This window comes from Gopherus evgoodei, chromosome 5, assembly GCF_007399415.2.
Source record: "Gopherus evgoodei ecotype Sinaloan lineage chromosome 5, rGopEvg1_v1.p, whole genome shotgun sequence".
In the NCBI taxonomy this organism is placed as follows: Eukaryota; Metazoa; Chordata; order Testudines; family Testudinidae; genus Gopherus; species Gopherus evgoodei.
Window position 1 is genome coordinate 80,552,585 of NC_044326.1, and position 13,944 is coordinate 80,566,528.

At 40.3% G+C, this 13,944-nt stretch overlaps 1 pseudogene; it reads right to left on the bottom strand.

The window, feature by feature from the left end:
* Window positions 1-12,940: 12,940 nt before the first annotated feature.
* LOC115652341 lies at window positions 12,941-13,361 on the bottom strand (annotated as a pseudogene).
* Between the last annotated feature and the right edge of the window lie 583 nt (window positions 13,362-13,944).

A 13,944-nucleotide genomic window follows, 5' to 3' on the forward strand; every position in this document is an offset into this window, starting at 1 on the left:
AAATAAGGCATTCTATATCTCTCCATTCTTTTTCTATAAAAATCCTTAGTTCAGTGAAAAGATGCAAGACAGGCAAGGGAGAAAAAAAAAGAAAAACTGGCTGATAATAAATTATGCTAACATGGTAAGAATAGACCATACTAATTAATATTATATTAAAAACCCACATAATATGACTGAGATTCGTGTTCAGTACTCTTTGCACAAAAAAAGGAAAAGCGTTGCATGATAAATTGGGTGCAAGCAAATTATATGCATTTCAGTAGAGCCAAACGTAAAGTCATACATCTAGGAACAAAGAATGTAGGCCATAATTACAATATGTAGGACTCTATCCTAGGGAGCAGTAACTGAAAAGACTTGTGGGAGTCATCGTGGATAATTCCTGAACATAATAAACCAGTGTGACATTGTGGCCAAAAGGACTAATGTGATCTCTGGATGTGTAAGCAGGACAATATCAAGTAGAAGTAGAGAGATATTATTTCTGTATTTGGCACTGATATGACCACTGCTGGAATAATGTGTCCAGTTTTGGTATCCACAGTTCAAGGATATTGTTGAAAAATTGGAGAGGGCTCAGAAGAGAACCACGAGAAAAATTAAAGGATTGGAAAAATTTCCTTATATTGAAAGACTCAAGAAGCTTAACCTATTCAACTTACCAAAGAAAAGGTTAAGAAGTACATACATACATCTGAGGGAAGGGAGCAGAAGGAGACTCCACCAACTGGAAGGCATGAGATGCACTGTCCTAGAGATGGAGGTTCCATGACCACCGCTCCCAAGAGCGGGGTGTTGGTGGTCGGGGATTCCCTCCTCAGGGGGACTTAGTCATCTATCTGCCACCCCAACCGAGAAAACTGAGAGGTCTGCTGCTTGCCAAGAGCTGGGATTCACGATGTGATATAGAGGCTCATCAAGCCCTCGGATTGCTACTCCATCCTGCTTCTCCATGTGGACACCAATGATACTGCCAAGAATAACTTTGAGTGGATCAGTGCAGACTACATGGCTCTGGGAAGAAGGAAAAAGGAGTTTGAGGTGCAAGTGATGTTCTTGTCCATCCTCCCTGTATAGGGAAAAGGCCTGGGTAGAGACCGTCGAATTGTGGAAGTCAACGAATGGCTATGCAGGTGGTGTCAGAGAGAAGGCTTTGGATTCTTCGACCATGGGATGGTGTTCCAAGAAGGAGGAGTGCTAGGCAGAGACGAGCTCCACCTAAGGAAGAGAGGGAAGAGCATCTTCACAAGCAGGCTGGCTAGCTTAGTGAGGAGGGCTTTAAACTAGGTTAATTGGGGGAAGGAGACCAAAGCCCTGAGGTAAGTGGGGAAATGGGATACCGGGAGGAAGCACAAGCCAGAGAATGCAAGAGGTGAGGACTCCTGTCTCAGACTGAGAAAGTGGGACAATCAGCGAGTTATCTTAAGTGCCTATACACAAATGCAAGGAGCCTGGGAAACAAGCAGGGAGAACTGGAAGTCCTGGCACAGTCAAGGAACTATGATGTGATTGGAATAACAGACTTGGTGGGATAACTCACATGACTGGAGTACTGTCATGGATGGACATAAACTGTTCAGGAAGGACAGGCAGGACAGAAAAGATGGGGGAGTTGCATTGTATGTAAGAGAGCAGTATGACTGTTCAGACCTCCGGGATGAAACTATAGAAAAACCTGAGTCTCTGGATTGAGTTTAGAAGTGTGAGCAACAAAGGTGATGTCGTGGTGGGAGTCTGCTATAGACCACCAGAGCAGGGGGTTGAGGTGGACAAGGCTTTCTTCTGGCAACTAGCAGAAGTTACTAGATCGCAGGCCCTGGTTCTCATGGGAGACTTTAATCACCCTGATATCTGCTGGGAGAGCAATACAGTGGTGCACAAACAATCCAGGAAGTTTTTGGAAAGTGTAGGGGACAATTTCCTGGTGCAAGTGCTGGAGGAACCAACTAGGGGCAGAGCTCTTCTAGACCTGCTGCTCACAAACCGTTAAGAATTAGTAGGAGAAGCAAAATTGGATGGGAACCTGGGAGGTAGTGACCATGAGATGGTCGAGTTCAGGATCCTGACACAAGGAAGAAAGGAGAGCAGCAGAATATGGACCCTAGACTTCAGAAAAGCAGACTTTGACTCCCTCAGGGAACTGATGGGCAGGATCCCCTGGGAGAATAACATGAGGGGGAAAGGAGTCCAGGAGAGCTGACTGTATTTTAAAGAATCCTTATTGAGGTTGCAGGAAAAAAAATCCCAATGTGTAGAAAGAATAGTAAATACGGCAGGTAACCAGGTTGGCTTAACAGTGAAATTCTTGCTGATCTTAAACACAAAAAAGAAGCTTACAAGAAGTGGAAGACTGGACAAATGACCAGAGAGGAATCTAAAAATATTGCTCAAGCATGCAGGAGTGAAATCAGGAAGGCCAAATCACACTTGGAGTTGCAGCTAGCAAGAGATGTTAAAAGTAACAAGAAGGGTTTCTTCAAGTATGTTAGCAACAAGAAGAAAATCAAGGTAAGAGTGGGCCCTTTAGTGAATGAGGGAAGCAACCTAGTGACAGAGGATATGGAAAAAGCTAATGTACTCAATGCTTTTTTTGCCTCTGTCTTCATGAACAAGTTCAGCTCCCAGACTTCTGCACTGGGCAGCACAGTATGGGGAGGAGGTGACCAGCCCTCTTTGGAGAAAGAAGTGGTTCAGGACTGCACTGGATAAGCACAAGTACACGGGACTGGATGCACTGTATCCAAGGGTGCTAAAGGAGTTGGCGGATGTGATTGCAGAGCCATTGGCCATTATCTCTGAAAACTCATGGCGATCGGGGGAGGTCCTGGATGACTGGAAAAAGGCTAATGTAGTTCCCATCTTTATAAAAGGGAAGGAGGAAGATCCAGGGAACTACAGGCCAACCAGCCTCACCTCAGTCCCTGGAAAAGTCATGGAGCAGGTCCTCAAGGAATCAATTTTGAAGCACTTAGAGGAGAGGAAAATCATCAGGAACAGTCAGCATGGATTCACCAAGGGCAGGTCATGCATGACTAACCTAATTGCCTGCTATGAGGAGATAATTAGGTCTATGGATGAGAGGAAAGCAGTGGATGTGTTATTCCTTGATACGGTCTCCCACAGTATTCTTGCTGGCAATTTAAAGAACTATGGGCTGGATGAATGGACTATAAGGTGGATAGAAAGCTGGCTAGATTGTCGGGCTCAACAGGTAGCGATCAATGGCTCCATGTCCAGTTGGCAGCCGGTTTCAAGTGGAGCCCTAAGGCTCAGTCCTGGGGCCGATTTTGTTCAATATCTTCATTAATGATCTGGAGGATGGCATGGACTGCAAGTTTGCATATGACACTAAACTGGGAGGAATGGTAGATAACGCTGCAGGGTAGAGATAGGATACAGAGGGACCTAGACAAATTAGAGGATTGGGCCAAAAGAAACCTGATGAGGTTCAACAAGGACAAGTGCTAATTCTTGCACTTTGGACAGAAGTATACCATTCACTGTTACAGACTAGGGATCGAATGGCTAGGAAGCAGTTCTGCAGAAAAGGACCTAGTGGTTACAGTGGACGAGAAGCTGGATATGAGTCAACAGTGTGCCCTTGTTGCCAAGAAGGCTAATGGCATTTTGGTCTGTATAAGTACGGGCATTGCCAGCAGCTTGACATTGGTGAGGCCTCATCTGGAGTACTGTGTCTAGTTTTGGGCCCCACACTACAAGACAGATGTGAAAAAATTGGAAAGAGTCCAGCGGAGGGCAACAAAAATGATTAGGGGGCTGGAGCACATGACTTATGAGGAGATACTGAGGGAACTGGGATTGTTTAGTCTGCAAAGAGAAGAATGAGGGGGGATTTGATAGCTGCTTTCAACTACCTGAAAGGGGGTTCCAAGAAGGATGGATCTAGACTGTTCTCAGTATTAGCAGATGACAGAACAAGGAGCAATGGTCTCAAGTTGCAGTGGTGGAGGTTTAGGTTGGATATTAGGAAAAGCTTTTTCACTAGGAGGGTGGTGAAGCACTGGAGTGGGTTACCTAGGGAGGTGGTGGAATCTCCTTCCTTAGAGGTTTTTAAGGTCAGGTTTGACAAAGCCCTGGCTGGGATGATTTAGTTGGGAATTGCTCCTGCTTTGAGCACGGGATTGAACTAGATGACCTCCTGAGGTCCCTTCCAACCCTGATATTCTATGATTCTATGATTCTGAGTGACACAGTGTGTAAGTACCTACAAGGAGAAGACAAATCTAGAAGACAAAAGGTATAAAAATGGCTGGAAGTTGAAGCTAGACACATTCAGAAATAAGGGACATTTTTTTAAGAGTGAGGGTAAGTAACCTTTGGAACAACTTTCCAATTGTAGTGGAGTCTCCATCACTGGAATTTTTAAATCATGATTGCTTGCTTTTTTTTTTTTTCCTAAAAGATAGACTCTGGTTCAAACAGAAATTAATTCAGGCAACTCCTATAGGGTGTTATGCAAGTGGTCAGACTAAATGATGATAACAATGGTCTTTTCTGGCCTTACACTCTATGCATATTTGTTTTTCATAACTAGGAATTCACCTCTAATTTTGAAATCATATCAAATACATTTTTGTTCTTTCAAAAAACAAAGGCTTGCAGAATGCAGAACTGCAATATCTGCTCAGATGTAAAAAAAATTCTGATTCTAGACAACTAACATACTCTCCAAGGCTTGGTGTCTGTCAGGGAACAAAACACTCCATTTGTCCTAAAAAAATTTTTTTTCTTTGGATTTCTGAAATAAGTAAATGGTTTTCTCCAAGCGAATGTAAAGTTCAATACAAAAGTAAATGAAAGCAAGGTGTTCAAGCCCTAAAACTGATGTACTTTAAAATTGTTTAGTCTGACACGCATGTTCTGGATTTCAAATGTCTCTTTAAAAATAAAAAATACAGCAATGTCGCCAATGTACAAAATAAATAAAGCCATTAGAACAATGGTTTCTGCTGTAGTGTCCCCTCTGCTGGCTCTTCACCTGCAATTAACTAGCATTGTTCCCATATATATAATCACTAGTGGTGAGCTATAAGGAAGACAGTCGACAAACATAGACAGGTTAAATTTCTGCTTCATGATATTGGTGAAAAAAAAATGCATCATGAAGCTTTGGAGTGGCTATTACAAATAATGGAAAGTAATATGCAAATATCAGACAGTGTCATTTAATGTCACTTCACTGCATTTTTGGAGTGGTTTAGTTATATAAATAATATGTTGGAGTTTCTAGTGCATTGGGATTCAGTATATCAATCCAGGTTATTTTCATCCATCTGTGACACATTTTCACATTATTTTGAGGATAAAGCCACTCAGATTCAAGCTAAGCTGTCTGTGTGTATAATAACAAAGCCATCTCTGGTGAAGACAAATACAGTTTTTACTGATTAGATTTTGGCCAATGACACAACCTGCAAATTAGATCTATGATTCTTGGCTGGAAAATAAATATGAAGCTAATTTTGGAGTTAGTTGTCAATGCTTCCCTTTGGGAGTGGCTTAATCTTGTACTTTTTTCCACCACAGTTAAAATTGTTGTCTCTTCTTTTAGTTCCAAGAAATAATTTGCTTTTTCATGTTCTAATTATCTCCTGCCTCACCTACTAGTTCCTCGCTGTTTTTTTGCCTCCTTATCTCATCCTTTTCATTTTGTCAAAAATGCTGCGGCAAAAATAATTTTCTCATGCATTTTTTTATTACATCACCCATCTTCTAATCCTTCAACTGGGTGTAGAAAGTTCAAGCTTTTCATCCTTGCTTTTGAAATGCTGCAGCACTCAGCCCTGATTTTGTCTTCAAGTTCTGCCCTGCCCATCTACTTCATCACTTATGCCAGCCTTGACTTCAACTTTGTTTTTTATTCCCACTTCTGCTTTCCATGCCTTCTTCTATGCTGACTTCTGTGCTTGAAGTGCACTCCCTAAATCCATTCACCAAACTGGCTCCCTTTAATCATCCAAATCCCTATTTAAGCCTCACTTTGCTCTGTCACCTATGAGAAGTGAGTGAATAATTATTTTAAAAGAAAAGCATTTTGAATAGCCCAAAACAGAGTATTTCACAGACTAGCTATGCAACAAAGATTCAATAGCTCTCAGCATTTACAAAAAATGTGATACAAATGTTGACTGGCAAGTACCACTTATAAAGATGTAATAGTCCACTTTGTATTGACATTTGGAATGTACACCTGTCACATTTACTTGTGAATTACTCATGTCTTATTAACTATATAGACAACAACAGTGACAACAACAAAAGTGGCTTCCAAGAATAAGCTGTTTTTTATTCAGTGATTACAGAAGTGAAAGTGCTCACACATCCATTAAGATTCTGACCAATGCTAGAGATACAATAGATAATTAGTTCCACGTCCATAAACTGCATACAGCAATGATCTATGGGGCTAACATATATCATAGCTAATGTCATCTGTGTATATACTTGCACTCCACATGGAACCAGGAACAGCAAGATGTGTTCAACATCATAGCAAGCAGAAAGAGCACTGGAGTCATTGGTTGAGCAAGGATATTCAAGCAAACCCTACTGCTACAAAATGTGCCATGGAATGATTAAAGTCTACATAGAGCAGACTGGACCTTAGTTTTAAGGTCTTATTGGCAATAACCAAATATAAAGAATGTGTGCACTCTACCTACCTTAAAGGGATGAAGAATTCAGTTGATCCTGTTGGAATTTGAATTGGTTATTCCACAAAGCTTGGATATTTAAAACCCGATGCTTAAACAGAGTGTGAGAATGTCAGTCACTTGACTGTTTTTTTAAAAATATATATACACATCCAGTGTAGATTTATATCACAAATACTAAAATATTACAAATAATGATAGTATTATACTACTGATTAATACTGTAATTTGTGATATGACATCACAGGAGATTTAGCATAATAATTCAAGTAAACTTTTCAAAGGATCCTGAACAATAGCAAGACTAATGAATTGCAAAATCTTACATCAAAGATCTTAATCCAATTAAGACAATTTTTTATAATATACCAAAATACAGTAGTGAATCAAGATGCTCTCAAACTAGTCTGTTTTGGTTGGAATTTCCTTGACCAAGTGTAATATCTTACTTTGAGGCCTTATAGGTCCTTTCAATCACAATAAACTCTGCTGTGAGGCTACTAGTATGCAGACTGTTTCTGGCCTCCAGGCCTAGATACTCAGCACTATACCATGGAGGAGAGCGGAGAGAGGGGAACAGGACTGGCATAGTGTATGAACTCTGTCTCTTTGGACTGAGAAGCTATATTGCTCACAAGACCAGCAAGTGATTTAGCAAGCTGTCAATGCAATTGGATTTAAAATTGTGATTGAACTCACATATATGAGTTGTCTTTTGCTGCTTTTCTACCACTTGGCACTCCATCTTTGGTGTAAGAAGAATAGAATTCACTGTGGTCACTAATAAAGTAAGTGAATCCCCCATTTTTCTTTTCCTCTCTTAAAATGCTTTTCCTTTAGAAAATTTCTGAAGTAAGCCTCTTTGGCAGGATGTATAGGCCTGAATTCACACTTACACTAAGATTACTTTACCCTGAATCACAGTTACACCCATTGTAAGGCCCATTTATACTGCTAGACAGTGTAAATGAGAATCAGGCCCATAGTCATCTCAGATGGGTGTTTGAAAGTTCTCTATAAACCTGTCCATTTCTAGTTATACATTTTTACATTTTAACAAAGAAAACAAAGAAAAGACAAAACAACCCCCCCCACACACACACTCCATTTAAAAAAAAACTAACACTTCAGACTATAGTTAATTAACCAAATAATGGACGTGGTACTCTCATTTATTTTACTGACAATCTAGTATCCTTTAGCAATTTTTTTTCGGCCAGGAAAGAGAAATTAAACGGTTAGGACTATTTAGTTCATAGCATAGTTGCTAGAACTAGGGCTGCTGTGGGGGCTGCTGCACCCCCTAGCTTGAAGTGGTTTCCATCTTATACAGGGTTTACAGTTTGGTTCAGCACCCCCACTATAAAAATTGTTCCAGCACGCCTGGCTCAGAGGAGATGAATAAAAGACTACACAAAGATCAGTCAGACACACCTATTTACAATTTTGATAAGAATATAACAAAGAGGATATTGTGACATTAAAACAAAATATGCATCAAATATTAAATAGTAAAGCAAATTTTATCTACAGACTGTAGTCACAAGATATTATCAAGATCAAGAACTTAGCAGTATTCAACAACTGATTAGACATGTCTACAAATAATAGGAATATATACAGTTATATAGGATAATCACAAACTCTTTCTTCGGCATACTACCCAACCACCAAATTCCCTAGAGCAGGGCTCAGCAACCTTTCAGAAGTGGTGTGCCGAGTCTTCATTTATTCACTCTAATTTAAGGTTTTGCATTCCAGTAACACATTTTAACGTTTTTAGAAGGTCTCTTTTAAGTCTATAATAAATAACTAAACTATTGTTGTATGTAAAGTAAATAAGGTTTTTAAAATGTTTAAGAAGCTTCATTTAAAATTAAATTAAACTGTAGAGTCCTCCTGACTGGTGGCCAGGACCCGGGCAGTGTGAGTGCCACTGAAAAATCAGCTCGCATGCCGCCTTTGGCACACTTGCCATAGGTTGCCTACCCCTGGGCTAGAGTTACAAAGAATTTACTCTGATCGTTGTATTATTGCTCGATTACTCTTTTTTGTCTTTTTGTGAAGAATTTGGTACCAATCATTGTCAAAGACAGGATAGTAGATCAGTGAGACCATTGGCCAGTTCTGGAATGGCAAATTTTGTGTTCCTATCATTCTGATCTCTCTGAATAGATCTTGCTTGATTTTATGACCTCATTGTTTATTTGCCATAAACACCTTGAGTTTTGGCATGAGAGATTTTCATTCCAAGAAGTTATAATTGTGTAAAGAAGAAGCTCATTCAAATTATCATTAAAATATACTAGGTTGTTCCCAGTGGACATTTATTTTGAGTTTTGGGCAAAGTAACACTTGTTCTTCAATCCCAGCACTGGCTCACAGTATAGGTCAGAGGTATTTCAGCTTTCACTACTGCATGGAAATAGTCTCCTAGTGATTAATTATTATGTTATGTAGTATTAGTGCAAGTATTAAGAACATTAGAATGGCCGTTCTGGGTTGGACCAATATTCCATCTAACCCAGTATCCTGTCTTCTGACAGTGCCAATGCCAGATGCTTCAGAAGGAATGAACAGAACAGGGAAATTACCAAGCACTCCATCCCCTGTGATCCAGTCCCAGCTTCTGGCACTTAGAGGCTTTGGACTCCCGTAGCATGGGGTTGCATCCCATGTCATCTTGGCTAATAGCCATTGATGAACCCACCCTCTATGAACTTACTTAATTCTTTTTAGAACACAGTTATGGTTTTGGCCTTCACAGCATCCCCTGACAATGAGTTCCACAGGTTGACTATGCCCTGTGTGAAGTATAGAGTGGATACTCATTCGTAACAATATATCAGTGCCCTTTTGCTATGTTACTCCTAAGTGGCTATTGCTTTTAGGGGGGAGTGTCAACAATTCACAGTAGGGAAAGTGTTCCCAGGAGAAATGTTGCTTGTAAGTGGTGATTGCTCTTCTAAGATGTTGCTGCAAACAAGTGTCTACTTCCTTTTGTTTGCTTTAAATTAATTTCATTGGGAGACTCTCTCCTCATGTGGAAGCTGTTCCATGCCTCTAATCATTTTTGTTGCCCTGCTCTGTATTTTTTCCAGTTCTAATATATTTTTTTGGAGATGGGACGACGAGAACTGCACAGAGTATTAAAGGTGTGGGCATAACATGATTTATGTAGGAGCATTATGATATTTTCTGCCTTCCTACCTATCACTTTCCTCACATTCTGAGGCCTCACATTCTGTTAGCTTTTTTGACTGCTGTTGCACATTTAGTGAATGTTTTCAGATAATTATCCACAAGGATTCTGAGATCTCTTTTTTGAGTGATAACAGCTAATTTAGACCCCATCAATTTGTATGTGTAGTTGGGATTATTTTTTCTAAAGTGCATTACTTTGCATTTATTAACATTGAATTTCATCTGCCATTTTGTTTCCCAAACACCCAGTTTTGTGAAATTCTTTTGTAACTCTTCACTGTCTGCTTTGGACTTATCTATCTTGAGTAATTTTGTAACAACTTCAAATTTTGCCACCTCACTCTTTACTGATTTTCCAGATCATTTATGAATATGTTGAATAGCCCTGGTCACAGCACAGTTCCTTGGGGGACAATGCTATTTACCTCTCTCTATTCTGAAACTGACTGTTTATTCCCACCCTTTGTTTCCTCTCTTTTAACTACTTACTGATTCATGAGAGGGCCTTCCCTCTTATCCCAGGACAGTTTACTTTGCTTAAGCATCTGTGGTGGGGAACCCTGTCAAAGACTCTCAGAAAGTTCATGTACACTATATCCACTGTATCACCTTTGTCCACATGTTTGTTGACCCCCTCAAAGTATTCTAATAGATTGGTGAGGTATGATTTCTCTTTACAAAAGCCATGTTGACTCTTCCCCAACAAATCTTGTTAATCTATGAATCTGGTAATGGTGTTCTTTACTATAGTTTCAACCAATTTGCCTGGTACAGAAGTTAGACTTACAAGCCTGTAATTGCCAGGATCACCTCTGGAGTCTTAAAAATTGGCATCACATTAGCTTTCCTCCAGTCATCTGGTACAGAAGCTGATTTAAGTGATAGGTTATATACCACAGTTGTTAGTTCTGCAATTTCATATTTGAGTTCTTTCAGAACTCTTGGATGAATACCATCTGGTCCTGGTGACTTGTTACTATTTAATTTATCAATTTGTTCCAACACCACCTCTATTAACACCTTAATCTGGGATAGTTCTTCAGATTTGTCACCTAAAAAGAATAGCTGAGGTGTGGGAATCTCCCTCACATCCTCTGCAGTAAAGACCGATGAAAAGAATTAATTTAGCTTCTCAGCAATGACATTGTCTTTTCAGCACCTCAATCATCCAGTGGCACCACTGAATGTTTGGCAGGCTTCCTGCTTCTGTTTTACTTAAAAAAAATTGCTGCTAGATTTTGTATCTTTTGCTAGTTGCCCTTCAGATTCTTTTTGGCCTGCTTAATTATACTTTTACATTTGACTTGCCAGAGTTTATGTTCCTTTCTATTTTTGTCAGTAGGATTTGACTTCCAATTTTTAAAGGAGGCCTTTTTGGCCTATAGCTGCTTCTTTTGCTCTGTTGCTTAGCCATGGTGGCACTTTTTTGGTCCTCTTACTAAGTTTTTTTTAGTTTGGGGTATACATTTAATTTGAACCTCTTTTATGGTATTTTTAAAAAGTTTCCATGCAACTTGCTGGCATTTCATTCTTAGGACTGTATCTATTAAATTCTGTTTAATGAGCTTTTTCTTTTTTTTGTCATTCCCCTTTCTGAAATTAAATGCTGTGGTTGACTTCTTTTGTATTTTCCCGTCCACAAGGACATTAAATTTAATTACATTATGGTCACTATTACTGACCAAACATAAAACAAAAGAAATTATAATTGTAATTAGGCATTCTAATATATCCATAAGTATGTAATTAAAACTCAAAGTAAATGCACAGAAAAGTATTTTCTTCCAATTGTATGATTTTTATATGCAAGATTTGATAGATGAGTTTTCTGTACAGAATTCCCTGCTTACCATGTTGCAGCAGTAGTGTCAACACAAATGATTATTTTTCCTAATAATTATGTACACCTCTACCTCTATATAACCCTGTCCTCGGGAGCTAAAAAGTCTTCCCGCGTTATAGGTGAAACCGCGTTATATCAAACTTGCTTTGATCCACCGGAGTGCACAGCCCCGTCCCCCTGGAGCGCTGCTTTACCATGTTATATCAAGAATTCGTGTTATATCGGGTCACGTTATATCAAGATAGAGGTGCATGTGTGAGCCATGAACAGATACTCCCAATAAAAGGGGCACTCACAGGCCTGGCATTTTAGATGTATCTTTGCCTACAAGCACCATTTCTGGTTTATCTCTATTTAGCTCTCATCTGGACATATCACATGTGTATCGCTAAAAGAAGATAATCAAATCATGGGGAATAGTTGCTTTATAACCACATTTGAAACCAGACTGGTAGGAATCAGAGACCATTGTGAAATCATGAGGCAGTGAGTCCTGCACCACTTTGTCAGTTGCCTTAGGCAAAAAGATATACAGTAGTGGTTGATGAAAACTGAAGATGCTCTTAATATTAAAAAAAATGGTTCTCTGGGGCAGGATCTCACCACAACCTGCCTACTGTCCTGCTGTGAGACGTTAATAATCCTTGCAAGAATGGGCCCCAAGTCTAATGTCTGGTAAACAACAACTATGAGGTACAAGGGTTAAACTCACAGATAATGAGGTGCTTTTACCCAACACATCTAAGATCTCACTTAGCAAAACAGAGTGAAATGCAACAAGGGAAGCCATATATAGTTTCCTCATCTGGCCTGTATGGATCTGGCCTTCAATTTAGCTGGATTTGGCTGAATTTCTTTCAAGAAGTAAATGGAAAATTCTTCTCAGGGAGAAAAGCTCAGTAATGTAGTTAAGGCAAATCACAAGCCTGCCTGGCACGCTGATCAGGTCTTGTGAATAAGATTTCGCTAATGGTACAGTGGAAGAAAATAATGATGTGGCCTCACTGCCCCAGTATAGCAGCAGAACAGTTGTCTGTGCTACAGTTGTCCTCATATGAGTGAAATTTCCGTCACTAGCCCTCTAAATGCTTCATTTAGTATTTTATCAGTCACAGGTCATCTGTAAACCAGTGCCTTCTGAACACAATGCAAGGTTTCATGTTGTGTAGATGTGAATGTGTGATGCTTGTGGGTAAAAGATTTGTTTTTGTTTTTTTTCTTGCCAATGAGAAATTTTAATAGGCATCTTTACATGTGCAACAAAATCAGTAAGCTATTGTATAACATGTTTTAATTTAGAACTGGGTAAATAACTTCGAGAAGTTCTACTATTCCATTTTCAATGATGTCCTCCATTTTTCTTCAGAGGAAACAGTGTGTACTCGATCCCAAGTGCTACCACAAAGGCTACGAATCCCCACTTGAAACCTTTGGTGAGAACATCCATAACAGTGACAGGTTTTGCAAAGCCACCCATATATCTCCAAGCTACATTGCGAAGCCATGGATCTCTAAGACTCCGCCTAACCAGTCTTTCTTGGACATCCTGTAGCGGAGTACCCTCTATCTTCCATTGTTTATAGTCAGGGAGTTTCATTTTCCCATGACCATGTTCATGTCCATGCCCCATGTCTGGCCGCTCCTACTATCCCACTGAACAACTGGCAGAGAAATTAAATGATAGAGTAATATTATCCTGCAAATCTGACTGAAACCTGGGTTACCACCTAAAGTGAACTATTAAATTAAAATTCTCACCCTGATAGGCAGTAGTGCAAATGGAATCGATTTCTTACTGGCATGGGGGCCAGCCTGGCGGGCATGTAACCTCCTCACGTTACCCGCCACATGACTCCTACCCACCCCGTCCCCAGCCTGGGGCCAGCATACTCTCCCCGTCCCTTCCCCAGGATGCACCCTCCTTACTTGGGGAGGGAAGAGAAGGCTCTGTCCTCCTCCCAATGCATTGGAGATTTCGGAACCACAGTAGTGAAAGCAGAATGTGGGCCTCTGGGTGGCTGTACCATCCCCAACCATGCCCCCAACCCTGTCCTCCAGTGGGGTTGCTGTACAGATGAGGAGACCCTGCATGGAAGGGCTGGGGACGCTGTGGTACAGCTGCACCAGAGCCAGCATCGTGCGGCTGTCCAGCAGCCCCACGTTCTGCTCCTCCTGTGTCTTTCCGGTACCTCATATCAGCTATAAATATCATGCTGGTAT